The following is an 18,256-nucleotide window of genomic DNA, read 5'->3' on the forward strand; positions in this document are numbered from 1 at the left end:
AGGGTTGATTTATTTACCCAGCACTAATGCCAAACAGGTTCAACCATTCATTAAAGTGTAGAAATAGTACCCCCCACCATTTGTGTTTTTCAGTATGTGCCTTCTAAAATTTGTTAAATAGATCAGACTCCCATATTTCAAACCAAAACATTAGCTAATAAAGTAAATTTCATCACATAATAAGTACATTTAAAAAAGTCATGAATTGTTGCCTTATCATATGGTGTTTTATGTTTTCGCTATCTGTCTAACATAGTAAGAAATATGACTTTAAGTCTTGAATATGGGTACTCATCAGAGATTTGACAAACATAAAATCTGTCTTCTATTTCTATCATATTCCTCTACAGTAGTAAATTTTAGTTTTCTTCTTTTCCCAAAACTTATAGGTAATAGAAAATATTATCCCATGTAAAATAAAATAATCAAAAACCATTGTGCAATACCACTTATAAAACTGGTAGTTAGGAATACATTCTAAGCCATTTTTAAACTTTCTTGTTGACTACAGATTAATCTTCCAAATGGAGGGGAATAAAATCATGTCTAGGTGCTTCATGTCTCCACTCTTACAAATTGTTACTTCAGATAAATAAATTATGGAAATATAAGCTGACATCAGTTCAAGTATATGCAGGATATAAACTCCATGGAATGTATATAAACCTTTCAAAGTACTAGCAGACAAGTTTATCAGAATGACTATCAGGAAGTTGAAACCAGAAAGGAATAATAGTAAAGACATAGAATTAATGAAAATGGAACAAGAAGCAAATACAGCTAGAATACTCAATGTACACATGTGACAAAGAACGTGGTAAATCGGAAATAAATCTTGTAGAAGGGGTTGGTTGTGAATGATAGAAGGAGTGACTCTGATCAAGGATCATTGGACAATTAGAAGGACATATTTAATTGTAACACATTTGCACAACCTTTTGAAATTCACTGAAAAAAAAACACAACAAAAAAAAACACACAAAAAGCACAACCACACAGCAAACTTTATAGAGTATAATTATGACCTCTGAAAATTTTAAATAGTTAATGAAGGACAAGGGAAAAGCATACAAAGCTGTTTAAAGTAGGCTGTTTAGGGTAGAGGAGTATTTTTACCAGATTTAAATAGATTGTCTAAGGTTATAAATCACCTACATCTGCTGCAAATATTTTCTTCTGCGAATTCTCTTGGCCTGAACTGGATACTCCAGTCCTGAGCCACACTTGATAGCTTGTGAAGATAAAAAGGAAGAAACAAGATCAAGAACCCATTACTCCACTGGAGAGAAAACAGTCCTCTATGTTTTCTCTCATTTCTCTTGACTACTTTTATTCATAATTTTAAGTCAAGTGATTTTGAATTATATTTTTTCCTTCTTTGTTCTGGCAAAGTAATTGTTCAAAGTAATTTACTAAATATTATTTGCCATTTTTTTCTATCATGCTGTTTACTTGTCCAAGTGAGTCCATTAAACTTCCCCCTTTCATTTGGTTGCCACGGAAACCCAGCATCAATGTTAATGAGGACAATCTTTAATGTAAAACTTTGTCTCCAAAATACCAGTCCAAGAAGCTGTGATCACAAATATTTAGCTTTACTTTTTTTCTTTTTTCTTTTACCTTGAAAGTCTTCTTGTCTCTAAAGTGCCCTCAAAATGGGTACTCCACCACTTTTTGGTTCCATCACTTCTAATCTCAAAGATATACTTTGCTAACAAGATGCTTAGAGGAAACCGAAGAATACTTCACTTTTATCTTCTCTCATAAGACTCTCTTTAGATACCATATCAGGATCAGTGAAGTTATTCTTTCCAAAATTATTTCAATAGATTATCTTTCTCTTGGTCTTGCATTTGTTCAGAGAGATGTATGGAAAAGAATAGAGCTAAATCATCCATACCTTGGATGACAGTGTCTTTTACAAATGTCCTATTTCTCTGTCCTCCTCTTAGCTCTTGCCTGATTTCCAACTAATCACAGATTCTTGGCTTCAAGTCTAGTGAAGGTGAAGGACTATAAGTCCTTCCCCACTGCTACATCTTCATGGTTTCCCTTTTAAAAACTCTTTTATTTGGATGTGGAATTTATTTTCATGTCTTCATTCAATCCGTTCTAAATTGTAGTGAGCTAAATAGGCTCAGAAAAATCACTTTAGGTAGCAAAAATATTAAGGCAATATATCAAAAAATTTGGCCTCCCTCCACTGCTGAAGCCAATAGGCTTAGCTAGGGCTTCTAAGAACGCGTTTTCTTGCCTTTTCAATTTGCTCAATTCGTTTCTGATCCCAAAACTTTTTGGCTTATGTAATAAGAGAAGTCTTCACTATCTCATGTTAATAAGGATATTATATTTTTGAGCTACTAAGAAATGTGAAATCATTGGTTTCAAGTATCCAGTCAGGTTTTTCTGTGTAGTTCAGTGCTTCACATGCAAAGGCATTGTAGAAAGTATTACAAACAGAAAAGTATAAACCTAATACCTACTTTCATTGTTGAGGGCACTTTCTCCCTAAGTATTTTGACCCAAATTATCTTTTTCAGAGAATTACTGTTTGGTAATTAAAGTCAATTCACAAATTTTGCTGTCTTTTTTTAAGAACGTTGAATTTACATTCCACTACAACCTTGTTTCACATAGTGAGTAGATTTCCTGGGTAAGGACAATTCTCAAAGGAACCTACAGGATTTATAGCAAGGTTTCTGAGGTTTGTTTGTTTAGTGTGAAAATGAGCCATCTTCACCCATTTTGCTCCCTCTCGGCTAAGTCTCCATTGATTACTTTGCATGAAAGCCTATTTTCCTAAGCAATTTTAAATTTTCTTAATAGGCTAAGTTGTTAAAAAAAAGTTTGAACAAATTAAAATTTACCTGTCATAATTTTTTGGGGGGTCCAGTCGTGGGGCTTGAACTCTGGGCCTGGGCGCTGTCCCTCAGCTCTTCAGCTCAAGGCTAGCGCTCTACCACCTGAGCCACAGAGCCACTTCCGGCTTTATTTTTCTTTTTGCTTATGTGGTGCTGAGGAATCGAACCCAGGGCCTCAGGCATGCAAGGCAAGCGCTCGACCACTGAGCCACCTTCCTAGCCCTACCTGTCATAATTTTAAAACTCTTTTGAAATTCCTTTATTAGAACCGTGAATTCATCAATCCTAACTCCACCTTTGTCATCAAAAACAGTTAACATGTTGTTTTCATGATATATTGTCCATGAAACTATTATTTTCCAGTAGCTTTGTTGTACATATATATAACCTTATAAGCTGATGCTAAGCAAAATGAACTCCAAGATATGGAAATAGAGAGTATTATTTGCAGTTGTTGTTTTTAATGTACTATGTGATTTCTATTTTCTTTTGGGGTGTTCCCCTAAGCTTTATTCCCTGCTGTATTTGATTTTGATAACACGTGTATTGTGTATATATTTACCTTAATTAGGGAAGGGAAGAGGAACAACAAAATGGTGGGACAAAGGACAAAGGCAAACCAATGCAATAGCAATACTCACAAGACAATTTGTTGGAAATGTACATTACAATTTGTGAGGGATATTGGGGTGAAGGAAAACTGTGAAGAAAATGAGGGAGGGGGTAACAAGTTTGAAAAGTTATGTATTCTCTACCTTAAAATTACTGTAACCCCACTGTACATCACTTTGACAATAAAATTAAATTTAAAAAATAAGCTGCATGAAATACAATTTCACTGTATTGGTATAGTACATATTATTCTTTATGTAGTAACTTTTTAAAAATCCATACTGTTTGGTGTCTAATTTGAATTAATTACCCCTTTTTAATCAGAGGACCATCAACTTGAATGCTATCCAACTAGACAATATTTTCACAATATACTTACCAATATTTTGAAAAAAGAATAAATATAGTACTTTCTCATACTAAAAGCGAAAACAGTTTAATTCTATGGAAACCAATAACTTGTAAAAGTAAATAAATTGTTAAGAAGACAGAATATATGTGTTCGTCAACATTCCAATGACTAGTAACTACTCATTTTCAAATGCGGAAGATTGCATACCTGAGAGATTCAAAACAATACAGGCTTGCATGTTATTTAATTCTGCAATAGATGCATTTTCCAATGGGGTGTTACAGATTGAGAGTCAACAGAAAAATAACCACATTTTGGTAGAGGATAAAACTATGCAGCATCGGAAATAATTAATTCTTCAAGAGTAAGCAATTGTTTATCACAATAAGCTATTATTTTTATGACCACCAATACCAATATTTATGATATAGAGTCATCCTAGCACAAAATTTTCCAACTTTTAGGGTGCACCTCAAACTTCCCTTAATTCATATCATGAATAGCTTATCTCTATTGTGAAAAAATACAACTCTGCTAATGTGATGCCATACATGTTCTGATAAGAACACCACAATAAACTGGGTTGCATCATTTCCTCCCCACTGGTATTCTTGAGATCGGAACACTTGCAAATATTATTTATATTTATAATTTTTTAGCTATCATATAAATTCTGGATGCTAAGATCAGAAGATTACAGTTGAAAGCCCACCCAGGCAAGAAGATTCCCTAGATTCTTATCTCCAATAAACTTCTCAGCAAAAGCCAGATGCAAGTGGCACTGAGGTTGAAGTGTTAGGGCAAAAGCCTTGAGCATAAACAGGCTCAGAGACAGTGTCCAGGCCCAGAGTAAAAGCCCTAGGATAAACCAATAAAACAAAAATAAAAACAAACCCCAAACCTAACATTTTTCTCAGTGTATACAGTAGCAAATACTTAAGGAAATTGCTTCCTGTGTTACATACATGTAGAAGAAAAAAGATGTCACACGATTATTCTCTTCATACCATTTTATACCAAAGACTCCAAAAATTGCTCTTATTCTAAATTTATAAATTCATATCATCAATTTGTTGGCAGCTGTCTACAACATTCACATTATCATTTTATACATGAACTGTTGGAATTATCTATTAGCTAAGTTCTAATTATAACTCTCTTGAAAGAATATTCTAGGCACATAGAATGCAAAATCGTTTGTGAATGTCAATTAAACACTCTACTTAAAAAGAATTTTGTAGAAACCTATAAAATATAAAATTACAAGCAAAACCAAAATATTTATTTTAAATCTAAATTCTAATTTAGCAAGATCTTCAAAACCTTACATTAGACGAACTTTGCTATTTTTCCAGGCTTAAGCTTTTGTAATTTTTCATCATTTCTTTTGGATACAACAGAATGATGATAACTTACTTTTTCAAATTTTGGATGGGAATCATGAGTCATTTTGCATCTAGGAGCGTTCTTTAATAAGAGAGAATTTAAAACACAAGTAACGATTAAGTATGAGTTGCATTTCAACAGGAAATTTGACTTCTCAAAACATAATGACAAAATTCCTTTCTAGTTTGTTTTGTTTTATTAAGACAAAATTATACACCTTGGTCCAGGGAAGGTATCACGATGTAATTCCATTCTCTAATTTCCTGTCTTAATCTCAGTGCTAGAATTATAGGCTTGTATGACATTTCCCTGTCATAGTTTCTTGTTTTATTTAATCTAGATACAGACTACCAATTCTGAACTTCTTCAGTAATATTATACACCAGAGTGACTGCTTAGACTATATTTACTATTTTCAAAGATGTTCTAACATTTGATACAGGATATGAACATTTTCAGATGCACCTGCCGGATCTCTGATTCATTCCTCCGTGGATCCCATCCCTTTTATAATGATTATTGACTCTCTTACTATTTCTGATCCCTACCAATGTAATATTCTCAAACTTATTTGAAGGAGGTTCATTTGAGGACTTTCTAATATTAAAGATTATCACTTGATTCTAGTCTTATTCAGCACTATATTTATTGTTTTCTAACTTTTCTATACATTCTGAGAGTTGTTTCATTTGTATATTTGTGTGTGCACATATAAGTGCCTCTGGGTGTATGTATATGTTTGTATGTATATAGGCAAAAGCATCAAGCTCTTATTCAGCAATCTTGCTCATGACTGGTATTCCATCACTTGAGTCATTGTTCCAATCCAGATTTTGATGCTTAATTTTATTTACTGTTGCAAAGAGTGTTCTGCCCAGGCTGGATGCACATTGAACTTCCCAGACTCCTTTACATTCTTAGGTTTTGTTTCTCCAGGAGTATCAACTTTTAAACTACAAACATTTTTTGAGGGTAATGTCTAAGCTGTCGCCCAGATTTTTAACTCAAGAATTCTTTCTTTTTTTTTTTTTTTTTTGGTGTGGGGTCCAGTCATGGCGCCTGAACTCTGGGCCTGGGCTCTGTCCCTCAGCTCTTGAGCTCAAGGCTAGCACTCTACCACTTGAGTCACAGCGCCAATTTCGGCTTTTTTCATTTTTGCTTAAGTGGTGCTGAGGAATCGAACCAAAGGCCTCATGCATGCAAAGCAAGCGCTCTACCACTGAGCCACCTCCCCAGCCCCTCACTTATAAAGATAGATGAACATACACATTACATATTTTGAGTGTACACTGTTAGGAATGTGATCACAAGCTGGGTCATGGTGATATATTAGGATTGAGGTTCAAAGCCAGCCCAGGTAGGAAAGGCCCAGAGACTCTTTTCTCGAATTAACTAAAAGTAAATTGGAAATGGCACTGTGGATCAAGTGGTAGAGCATTAGCTTGAGCTGAATAGCAGAGAGACAGTTCACAGGCCCAGAGATAAAGTGCCAAGACCACCGCCAACAAATATATATATATATGTGTGTGTGTGTGTGTGTGTGTGTATGTGTGTGTGTGTGGGTGTGTGTGGGTGTGTGTCTGTGTGTGTGTGTGTGTCTGTGAGTATGTGTGGGTGTGTGTAAAGAAAAAAAAGAAATGTAATCTTAGCCTCCAGTTCATTTCTAGCACAATCCCTGCTCTCACAAGATGGACATTTTTCTAGTTAAATCCATGCTCTTATATCTGACTTGCATTGGAAACAGAATTATTCTTCCATTCTACTTTCTACAAAGTTGCATGATTAGCAAGCATGATTTAGAATGGGAGTGGCCTCATACTTCATGTTCCACGTAGGAGTCTTGCTTTCTATATCACTCCCATAAATCCACATACTGGACTTGGCTTTAATGTTTCAATGTTGCCTTATTTGTAGTCTTCTATATTGTATTGAACCTTTAGACTTAAACACAGAACTTCTCTTTCTCCTATTATTGCTATTGTTTCCCTTACTGTTAGCACATGTATACTTGGGAAATAATGAACAGCACGTACACTCACAAAATGAATGTTCTGAGAACCTTATTCCCATTTAAAATTCGCCTTAATTTACAGAGAACTTATAAAGTTTGAGCTCAATGTACTCGTGTATAATGTATTTATAAGCAATATAAATTTCATATTTTCTCTTTAATAAGATGTCTCTGAAACACGTGTTACCTCAGGTCCATAAGTGTTTTAGTGTTATTGCAATGAAGCCAGAAAACATTCATTACACCTCAAGCAGCACCATCGATTGTTACTGGAAGTAACTGTTACTGGATGTAGAAACTGACCCCAGGAGAGGAATGGAACATAGAGGAAAAACAAAGTCCAAGTTATCTTGTGCTTTCCTTTTTACTGTACAAGAAAAGTATCCCAAACCTTGAAGGAAACTCTATCCCTGGCTTTTTTGAGTGTGTTCTTTACTCATATAAATTTTTTCTCTAAACTTCTACTTCATAGTGTTACAAAAAGAAATAATGTACCATTTGAAGGCCGGCATAGAACAAAAGGAAATAACGTTGTTTTAAAAGTGTTCTCCTGCAAAGGAACAAAGACATGGAGGTTTTAAAGTGTCTTATGGGTGGATATTTCACCCCTGAGATGATTCTCTTGATGCAGGAGTCAGTTATCAATTCCTGTGGTCTGGTCCTGAGATCTCCAGAGCAATAAGGATTCCAAAAATCAGGATCCAGTCAATATGATCAGCAAAAGAAGCCTCTACTCTGATCAGTACACCTTTAAGGAGGGTCCCAAAGAAATATCTGGGATTTTTCTTTGCTTGTTTGTTTAGTTGGTGCTGGTTCTGGGTCTTGAACCCAGAGGCTGGATCCTGTCCCTGAACAGTTGTCTTTCCTGCCCACCTGCCCCCAAAGCTAGTACTCTACTGCTTGAGCCAAAACTCCACTTCTGGTTTTTTGGTGTTCAATTTGCGATAAAAGTTTGACAGACTCTCCTGCCTGGTTTGGCTTTGAATTAAGATAGTAAGAAAGCTAAGTGACATCAACTGTGTAGACTTCTCTTTTGAAACAAAAAATATTAGATGAAGTTTATTGTAAAGCTAGTATTTGACAATTTATAAAGGAAGAGAATATGTCTAGCAAAGAAGCCATAACTTAAATAACTCAGCAAAAGTAGGTGCACTGAATCATTTTGAAATTATTTTTTCTGCTTGGGAAGATTATTGATCTTGTCCTTCCTTTTGGGGAAACTTAAGGTAATATTTGCACTTTTTGTTGGTTGTGGGGATTGAACTCTGATCCTGGGCACACTCCCTTAGCTCTTCAGCTCAAGTCGAGAGCTCTACTGCTAAGCTACAACATCACTTCCGGGTTTCTGGCGGTTAACTGAAGATAAGGGTCTCATGGACATTCCTGACCAGGCTGGCTTTGAACCACAATCCTCTGGTCTCCTGATCCACCAGCACCCAGCTCATATTTGCGTTTATGTGCACTGAATGACACTATGAAGACAAATAATGGAAATTTGAATCAAATGATGGCATTGCAGCTTTTCAGAAAATTTGAAGTAACAATAAATATGTCCTCCTTTTCCACATTGTTTCATTAATGACTCATGAGCTAGGGGACCCTTACATTAGCATTCTCTGCCATCTGTGTAGGTGTATTTAGTATCAGGAAATGTTCATAGAGAAATATAGAAAGACTGAGATTTTCAGAAAGCAAAGAAGTTAAAGTAAGAAAAAGCAGCACAGAAGGAGATACATTTGTTAGGCAGAGATTAAGAAGTAGCCTAAGAGATTGAGAATGTTAAAGGTAATGAGGAATAAGACTAGTTGATAACTATTTGTTCAATAACCAAAAATGGTTCTCTAAAACTGTTTCTGGTATACCTTAGTTACTATCATTTATTACTTAACTCTGGAGTTATTCCTTCTCTTCTGTCACAACTGTTAATTAGCCTCTGCCGTTTTGGTGCAATGAATAACCAAAAAGATTTCCAAATCTCACTTAGACTACCCTTCTCATTGTGATTAGCAGAGACCGTTCAAAAACCTGGAATCTTTGAATTTCCAGAATTAATCTTCACCTGACATCTAAGCACATTCATGACATTAATTGCTGTGACCTAATGAATAAAACTTTTTTTCAACACAATATCCAAATATAAGTAAAAGTACATGAATTAGGGACTATTGTTAGGTGTCAGTTTGGCAGGAGCAATTATATATTCCAAGTATGGGTTCTTTATTTTGCATTTACAAACTAAATGTTTTTTGGTTTTGTTTTGGTTTGGGTTTTTTTTTTTTTTTTTTTTGCGTTTTTCTCAAGGCTATCACTGTACCACTTGAGGCACAGCACCATTTCCAGTGTTTTTCTGTTTATGTGGTACTGAGGAATTGAATTCAGGGTTTCATGCATTCTAGGCAATCACCATATCATGAAGCCACATTCCCAGATCCCTAAATGACTTTCTTAAGTTGACATTACATTTTCATTCAGCAAATATGTACCATAATATTGGCCAGGTGCTAGAAAATAATGTAGAAAAGAATACAATATAATAAATCCAGTAAGACTAGATGGAAAATGAACAACCCTCACAGTCTTGCAAGGGCACAGAGGGCTTACCTCATGGAGATGTATCAACACGACAAATGAGACAGCTCCTGACCCACAGCCCACCTCCAGAATGAGTGCGCCATCTTGGGTTCCAGCCACCTGGGGACGTTGGCCCCCCTCCTACAGCATCTATTCAACCAGTTCCTGAGAACGACCGTGAGAGAGAGAGAGAGAGAGAGACAGAGACAGAGACAGAGAATCAGAATTACACGTAAATCGGGTGCCAGTGGCATAATACTCTAATCCTAACTACACTGGAGGCTGAGATATGAGGATCATGGTTCATAGACAGCCCAGGCAGGAACACCTGTGAGAACTTATCTCAAAAGAACCACCAGAAAAGTGGAAGGGGCACTGTGGGCTCAAGCGATAAAGCGGTAGCCTTGAGCTGAGGAGCTCAGGAACAGTGCCCAATCCTAGAATTCAAGAACCGCGACTGAAAGAAGTGGACTTCCCACCACAAGAAGTGGACTGAATAGCACCCATTGTCCTAGGGAGCATGGTAGAGAAGTCAGGCCGAGCTTCCTGTGAACTTGAGGTCATAAGTAGGTCACCTGGCTTATCTGTCCCTCGGTTTCCCCAGCTGCAAAACTGAACAAAGTGAAGGATCTCCGTCCTCATTGGGATAGGGTAATAATGAAAGAGAGCCATGTTTCGGTTCATATTCCCACACCTGTTGCATGATTAATAACAGGCCCCACCTGAGCCCTTTCTTGTATCTTCCTGTCATATGCTCACAGAATTGCCAACACCTTATCTGAAGGCCACTCCCTCTCTGTCTAGCCATTTTCCAGAGATCGGTCTGTATAAATCCCTTGTTTCCTCACAACTGTCCTGTGAGGAGACTGAGGTGCAATGGTTGAAGCCCTACCAAGAGCTTCAGGTGTGGTCAAGAATCCGCTGCTATGGACTGAGTTTGGGATAATCCATCTTAACTGATGACTGAGCATGACACCACATGTCTACCATCCCAACTACAGAGGACCAGGCCTGGAGGAGCATACCTTTCACAGGAGGACAGCAATCCAGCCCAGCCTGAGAATATTTTTAGTTTCTATCTCAGAAATCCTCAAGGTGGCTCATCAAAGCCAGGGAGAGGAAACAAACAGGGGGGTCCTGTTGCCCCCAGAGGGGTGTTTGACCCAGGGTAGGTTGTTGTTGGTGTGGAAACTCACCTGTGCTGCTGGGAGAAGCTGTTGGCAGCTGCTCCAATTGGGGCAGCATCGATGGCAGCAGCATTGTGGACACGTGGACCCAGAGCAGAAGAATAGGGGCAGGGACCAGGTCAGGGTTTTTGGCCGGGCTGGCAGCATGACATTGCTTGAGGTTTGAAACCTGGCACTGTGTGAAGGGAAGGGAGTGGCCGGGTGGGGGTGGGAGCATCAATTTTCTACTATACTCCAAAGTCACCTTGAGTCTCTTCCTCACCTCTCAGCCACCCCTAACTTCCTCAACTGCTGGTAGTGGTGTAAACTAACAGAGGGATTCCCAGTGCTACCTGGCAGCATGGAATGTGGGCATGGCCACCATTCTTGTATCCCATTGGTCAGAAAGAAGCATGAAAAAATAGGGTTGTGGCCAGAATCCTGTGAAGCAAGCAGCATGGGCGGAGTCAAGATGACAGCAGTTCTCCAAGCCCTTTTCCCAGGGAATTCTCTCCAATTCAGTTGGAGACAAGAGGGTGACCTGCTTTAACTGGATGGCTACCCAGATTGTTTTGCAGTTCTGTATGTTGCCAGTCCCAGACGTTGAACTCAGGGTCTGGGCACAGTTCATGAGCTGCTTTTGCTCAAGGCTGGTCCTCTACACTAGATCCACAAGGCTTTTGGCTTTGTTGGCATTGAAGTTTGACAAGGGTCTCAACGATTTTCCTGCTTAGGGTGACTTTGACCATGATCCTACTATCACAGCCTTGTAAGTATCAAGGAGGACTGCAGAGAGCCACTGGTGCCTGCCTAATCATTGGTCTTGTTGACGTTCTTGGACAGACTGGTGAGTTCCCAATCCTCGGGTTGAGGTGGTGCGAGCTGGAGCCCACAATTCGAATCCTGGTCGTGCCACCTCCAAATGGTAGGAGATCCTAAGAAACTTGTTCCTATCCATATGATTACAAATGTAATGTGATGCAAGTCATGATTGAATGAACCGTTCTTGAATGATTCTAGGATAAAATTATACACAATTATATTACACCACACTGATCGATTTTAGTTAATATTTTATTAAGCATTTAAGCAATCGCATTCATCAAATGGAGGCATGATGAAATACCTAAGAATTGGGCCACAATTACTATAAAGGTGACTTTTTTTCTACCAGGACTGGGATTGGAACTCATAGTCTGGGTAACTCTGTTGCACTGTGGGAAGAGGAAGCTTGCCTCCTTAAAGTCAAGAAATTCAAGTCTGTTCCTTAGGCCTGAAATCGATCACCAGCACTAGAAAACACCCTATTCATGTACAATTTACATATATGTTTTATATTTTTATACATACGTTGACTCCATATTGCGTTCAGTGTAGTTATTTTATTTTTTGTTTTATTCATATATTGACCATTTATTGTATTGACTATTATAGCACATAGAACATTGACTACATAGGATATAGGTCTACATATGTATTCCTCTTCATACCTGACACACAGAAGATTCACAGTAAAGGAAACCATGTGTCACCATCAGCTTCTTACTCCACGATTCATTGTTTGGGAGCACTGACATCTGAACTCATGCCCTACAAGGCCAAATTCATGAATGGGTGAGTGCAAACATGCCTTCCTGGGGCAAATTGAGGTGACAGGTTGTTCCCAGGACCTGAGAACGAGCCCCAGCAGTTAACCGAAGAACAGATTGACATGCAGATGGCAGTATGCTAATATATATATATATATATATATATATATATATATATGTTTATAGAGTGCCAGCGATGTCTATTCATTATTCAGTTATTTAGACTATATTCCTACCAATTCCTGGGTATTTATTATGCGTCCATGTAATTAATGTTATTGTTTTCATCCTTAAAATATTAATGAAAGAACTCAGTGTCCTGAAATTATTGTGTTCCTGTAAGTAATAATATTCTTTTAATGCTTCATAAATATTAAATAAAATCAATCAGCCTTCTGAAATGCTGCTGTTTAATTTTATAGGCTCATCATTCATGATCAACTCATTCAACTGGGACATTGACAAAATTCCAGTGTTATTCCTTTGGATGGGAACCAGTTTCTTAGTACCTCCTGCCATTGGTTGGTGTCAGTATGGGGATTCAAAATGAGGGCCTATGTTGCCACGTGGACCAATGGCTTCCCTGATAGTCTACCAGCCTTCAGCAATGCAAGGTCAAATACCCTTTGCAATAGTGTCATTCAGACCCAGAAGGGTCACTATGCAAAGGAAGAAAACCTAAAAGCCCACAATTTTTCTGTGCATGTTTTCCCTGCAACACGTGGGAGTCTAGGATCCCAGAAGCACCAGTGTGTCCAGTGGCTGCACCCCATCCTAGGGTGATCGAAGCTGAGGCAGAGTTGCCACGACCTGAGTTCAAGCCCCATGCTGAGAAAAACATTAGCTCCCTGTCTTGCAATTCACACAGTTTATTCTTACAGGCTTTGGATTTGAACTCAGGATCTGGGTAAATCTGCAGCAATGTGGATAAAGGGGAAGCTCACCTTTCATGAAGATAAAAAAAAGTCAGGCCTGTTCACTAGTCCTGAATTCAAGACCCAGCCCTGGAAAACATACTATATCTATATATTGTAAAGATAGAATTTATACTTACCTAAAGATGTTCAGTCCATACATGTTTGGTGTGGTTGTTCCTTGTATCTTTTGTTTTATTCATTTATTTGCACATTCTGTTTATTACATTGATGACAACCTATCAGAGAACATCTAGATTTGTAGAAATGTTCTCCATGATGCCTGGCCCCCAGGATTCTCAGAGAAAAGGAAAAAAAGTTTCACACTCTCCTTACTCCACAATCCACTTGTTGGTAGTGTTGAGATTTGAACTCAGGACAGAGCTAAACCAATTGGCCAATCAGTCAAGGTGATCATACGAACCTGTGAACAACTAAGGAGTGTGGCCAATCCCAGAATCTGACATTGATCCCCAGGGTGGTCAACTATAGTCAGAAATTCATAATTTAAACATAGGATCTATATTGACATACATGTGTGGTCAGCATCTTGTGTTCAGTGCAATTATTCTCCTTATTTTGTCTCTAATTCATGGAGATATTGTGTACTTTAAAAAGCATGGTGACAGGTATAACAGTGCTGACATGGATGACAACCTTTTCCCAAGGTTACAGTGTTGTCTATGCATTCTCCATCATATTTGTGACCCAGGACTTTCACAGGAGAGGATAAAAGGCACAACGACTGGCTTCTGACATCAGGATGAATCTTTCGTCAGTGTTGGGATTTTAGCTCAGGTCTGGGTAACTCTGTTGCATTGTGGGAAAAGGGGAAGCTCACCATCTTTGAAGAGTAGAATGTCAGGCCTGGTGCAGGGCCTGATTTGAAGCCCCAGCACTGGACCAAATAACAAGACCACCTTTTTAAATCATAGAATTTCTCTTTACCTACAGGTGTGGTATGCATCTTGCATTCAGTGTAGTTATTCGTTCCATATTGTGTCTTATTCATGGATGTATTGTGTATTTTATTGCATATGGGGTGACAGATATAACTGCTGACATGGATGGCAACCTATTCCCATGGCTAAGAGTTGCCTATATAGCATTCTCCATCCTCAATGAGACCCAGGACATTCACAGGACAGGAAAACCTGTGTCACCATAGGCTTCTCACATCAGAATGAATCTTTTGGTAGTGCAGGAATTTGAATTCAAAGCCTAGCAGGCCCAATTGGTGAATGGGTAATGGTGAGCACTAAGGAACAAGGCCATTCCTGGGACCTGAGATGGAGCCCTGGTGGGGGCCAATGTAGTCATAAATACATGAGTAAACAGTGGATATATATTTCCGAACATGGGTGAGAGGCATCTTGCATTTGGTGTAGTCATTCTCTTAGTTTTGTGTTTTATTAATTGATGTATTGTGTATTTCCTTGAGATATAACTGTGGTGAACTGGATGACAACCTATTCCCATGAGTATAGAGTTGTGTATACATTCTCCTTCCTAGCTGAGCCCCAGAACTTGCACAGTACAGGAAAACAGGTGCAACGACTGCCTTCTTACATCAGGGTGAATTTTTGGCAATGCTGGGATTAGAACTTTGGGCCAAGAGGCCCAACTGCCCAATGGGTCCACGTGATCACACCAGACTGTGAGCCACTAAAGGAGCTGAGCCATTCCCAGGAACTGAGATCGAGCCCCAGGTAGGCCAAAATAGTACTCAATGATCATTGAAACATGGGATGTATATTCACATCCGTATGTGGACTGCATCGTGCATTGAGTGTAGTTACTCTCTTTATTTTGTATGCTATTCATGGATGTATTGTGTATTTTCTTGAGTATATGATGACAGGTATAACATGGATAACAACTTATTTCCATGGCCACAGGGTGGCCCAAGCATTGTCCATCCTAGCTGAGATCCAGGACTTGCACAGGAAAAAAAAACAGGTGCAATAATTGACTTCTGACGTCAAGATGAATCTTTTGGCAGGGCGGGGAATCTGAACTCGGGACCTAGCAGGAACAAGTGGCGAATGGGTCCACATGAGCACACCAGCCCTTGGAACCTGCTATTGAGCCTGCCCCTCAGGGGAGAGCGGGGAGCACAACAGTCATCCATTCATAAGCGGAAGGTAGTATGCAAACAAGTACACAATTGTATAGAGTAGGATATATGGTAACCTGTGGTGGAATCCAATCTGTGTGACTACTGATTCTTGGATCTTTCCTGATGCCTCCATTTCATGACTGTTATGATTATTTTTATGGTTCATCAACTTCTTTACAAATAATCGATAACCCATGAGTCTTGCCTATCATTTCCTACTTGCATCATGCACAAACTACTCATTCGAGGATGAGATCAATAACATTCCATGACTCTTCCCAGGCCAGAAAAGAGTACCTCAGGATCTCCTACCATTCCCTCCGCATAGGGGGACTGAATTCAAGCCTCAGGCCTGGAAAAGATACTCCTTATATTATTTTTTGGGGGGTCCACATGTGGGCCTAAACTATGGGCCTGGGTGCTGTCCCTCAGCTCATCATCTCAAGGTTAGTGCTCTACCACTTGAGCCACAGCGCCACTGCCAGCTTTTTTTCTGCTTATGTGGTACTGAGGAATCGAGCTTAGGGCCTCATGCATGCAAGGCAAGAGCTCTACCACTGAGCCACCTTCCCAGCCCTCCTTATATATATTTTAAAGATAGTATTTTTACTTCCTTACAGATGTTCAGTCCATATTGTGTTTGGTGTGATTATTTATTTTATTTCTTGTGTCATTCATTTATCTAGAATTTATTTTATTGATTCTGATGACACCTATACCATTTATTACATTGTTTACATCCGGTCACATAACATCTAGATATTAGATGTCTTCTCCATAATGCCTGGCAGTGCCAGAATCTGAACTTAGTGCCTAGCAGGCCCAATTCATGATTGGGTGAGTTTGAGCATGGCAGCCTCTAGCCAATGAAGATGTCAGGTGGTTTCCAGGCTCTGAGATCGACCCCCAGGTGTGGCCAAAACAGCGATACATGGATAGGCATACGGAGGTATACAAATAAATATATATATTTGTAAAGAATTCCATAGCCTAGCTGGGAAGGTGGCTCAGTGGTAGAGCGCTGGCCTTGCATGCATGAGGCCCTGGGTTCGATTCCTCAGCACCACATAAACAAGAAGAAAAAAGCCAGAAGTGGCACTGTGGCTCAAGTGGTAGAGCGCTAGCCTTGAGCTGAAGAGCTGAGGGACAGCGCCCAGGCCCAGAGCTCAGGCCCCACGACCGGACCAAAAAAAACAAAAAAACAAGAATTCCATAGCCGTCTATGGATGACAGAATGACACCCACTATGTTCCTACCAACTCTTAGGTATTTATTAAACCGCCATTGAAGGAATATTATTCTTTTCATGCTTAATAAACTATTCATTAAGCTCAATCAGCATTATAGGATTACTGCATCCAACTTTAGAGTAGACCGATGTATAAACTACTCTTTCAATCAGTATTCCTATGCATAGGAATGAGGCTCTTTTGATCTCCTGGGATTGCTGTCCGAACTGCGATTTCAACCCCGGGCCTATGTTGACAGGTTGGCCTATGGCTTCACTGATAGCCCACCAGCCACCAGCAATGGCAGGTCAGGTCCACATTGCAGTTTGTCATTCAGACCCAGGATGGTCACTGTCCAAAGGAAAAAATCGTAAAACCCCAGCTCTCTGCAGCTTACCACTTTTTGTGCTTTCCAACGGTTTTTTCTTCCTTAAAGCCCTCTTGGCCCAAGATCCCAGGATCGGCTATGGGTCCAGAGACTACACCCCAGCAAAGGGAGATTCAAGCTGAATTAGAATTTCCACGACCTGTGTTCAAGCCACATGCTTGGCCAAACTCAACATATATATATATATATATATATATATATATATATATATATATATATATATATATATATATATATATATATATATATATATATATATATATATATATATATATGTATAATTATTTAACTAAATTAAAAAAATAAAGCTCACTGGTTTGGAATTTCTGCAAGTTTTCGTTTCTAGCCTAGGATTTGAACTCAGGGTCTTGGTAAATCTGTAGCAATGTGATCGAAGTGTTGCCATTACTTGAGTTCAAACCCCGTGCCAACCAAAAATGAAAAACTATGTCACTGACCTCAGCAGGGGGAGGTAGTTGTGGAGACGGGAGGGAAGGGATGGTAGGGGGAAAACACAGGAGGAGTAAACAATGCTCAATAGGAAATGTACTCATTACGTTGCTCCTGGAACTGTAACCCTTCTGTAGAACATTTTTACAATAAAAAACATACAAAAAAAGAGAGAAACAATGCGGTTCTCAGAGAAGCACTTTGGAAGTAAGGGAAGGATGTTTGAATAGCTGTCCAAAATTCTACACTGCTTTTTTTAATATTCAGTATAGAACTGAATAATCATAACTGCTTCCATCAAAAAATTAAGTCACTTTCTAGGAACTGGGGCCAGTATTTCTGCCATTGCTAGTTTTTGAGCTCACCGTCCAGGTAACTCTTTTGTACCATGGGTGAAAGCGAAGACCATTGTCCTTGAGGAAAAGAAATTCAGGATAGATCCGCCTGTATCCTTAAAGGACTTGTTTTTCCCCATCTCCTCCACAACTTATATTGACATCAAATATAGTGAAAGTAGGGGTTATACTGTGGGGGAGGGACATACAAAGCAACAAAGAGATAATCTTATAAATGCGTTAGAAACAAATGCATGAAAGAAAAAAGCATTA

Source organism: Dipodomys spectabilis, unplaced genomic scaffold (genome assembly GCF_019054845.1).
Source record: "Dipodomys spectabilis isolate Male_0828 unplaced genomic scaffold, ASM1905484v1 ptg000355l, whole genome shotgun sequence".
Classification (NCBI taxonomy): domain Eukaryota; kingdom Metazoa; phylum Chordata; class Mammalia; order Rodentia; family Heteromyidae; genus Dipodomys; species Dipodomys spectabilis.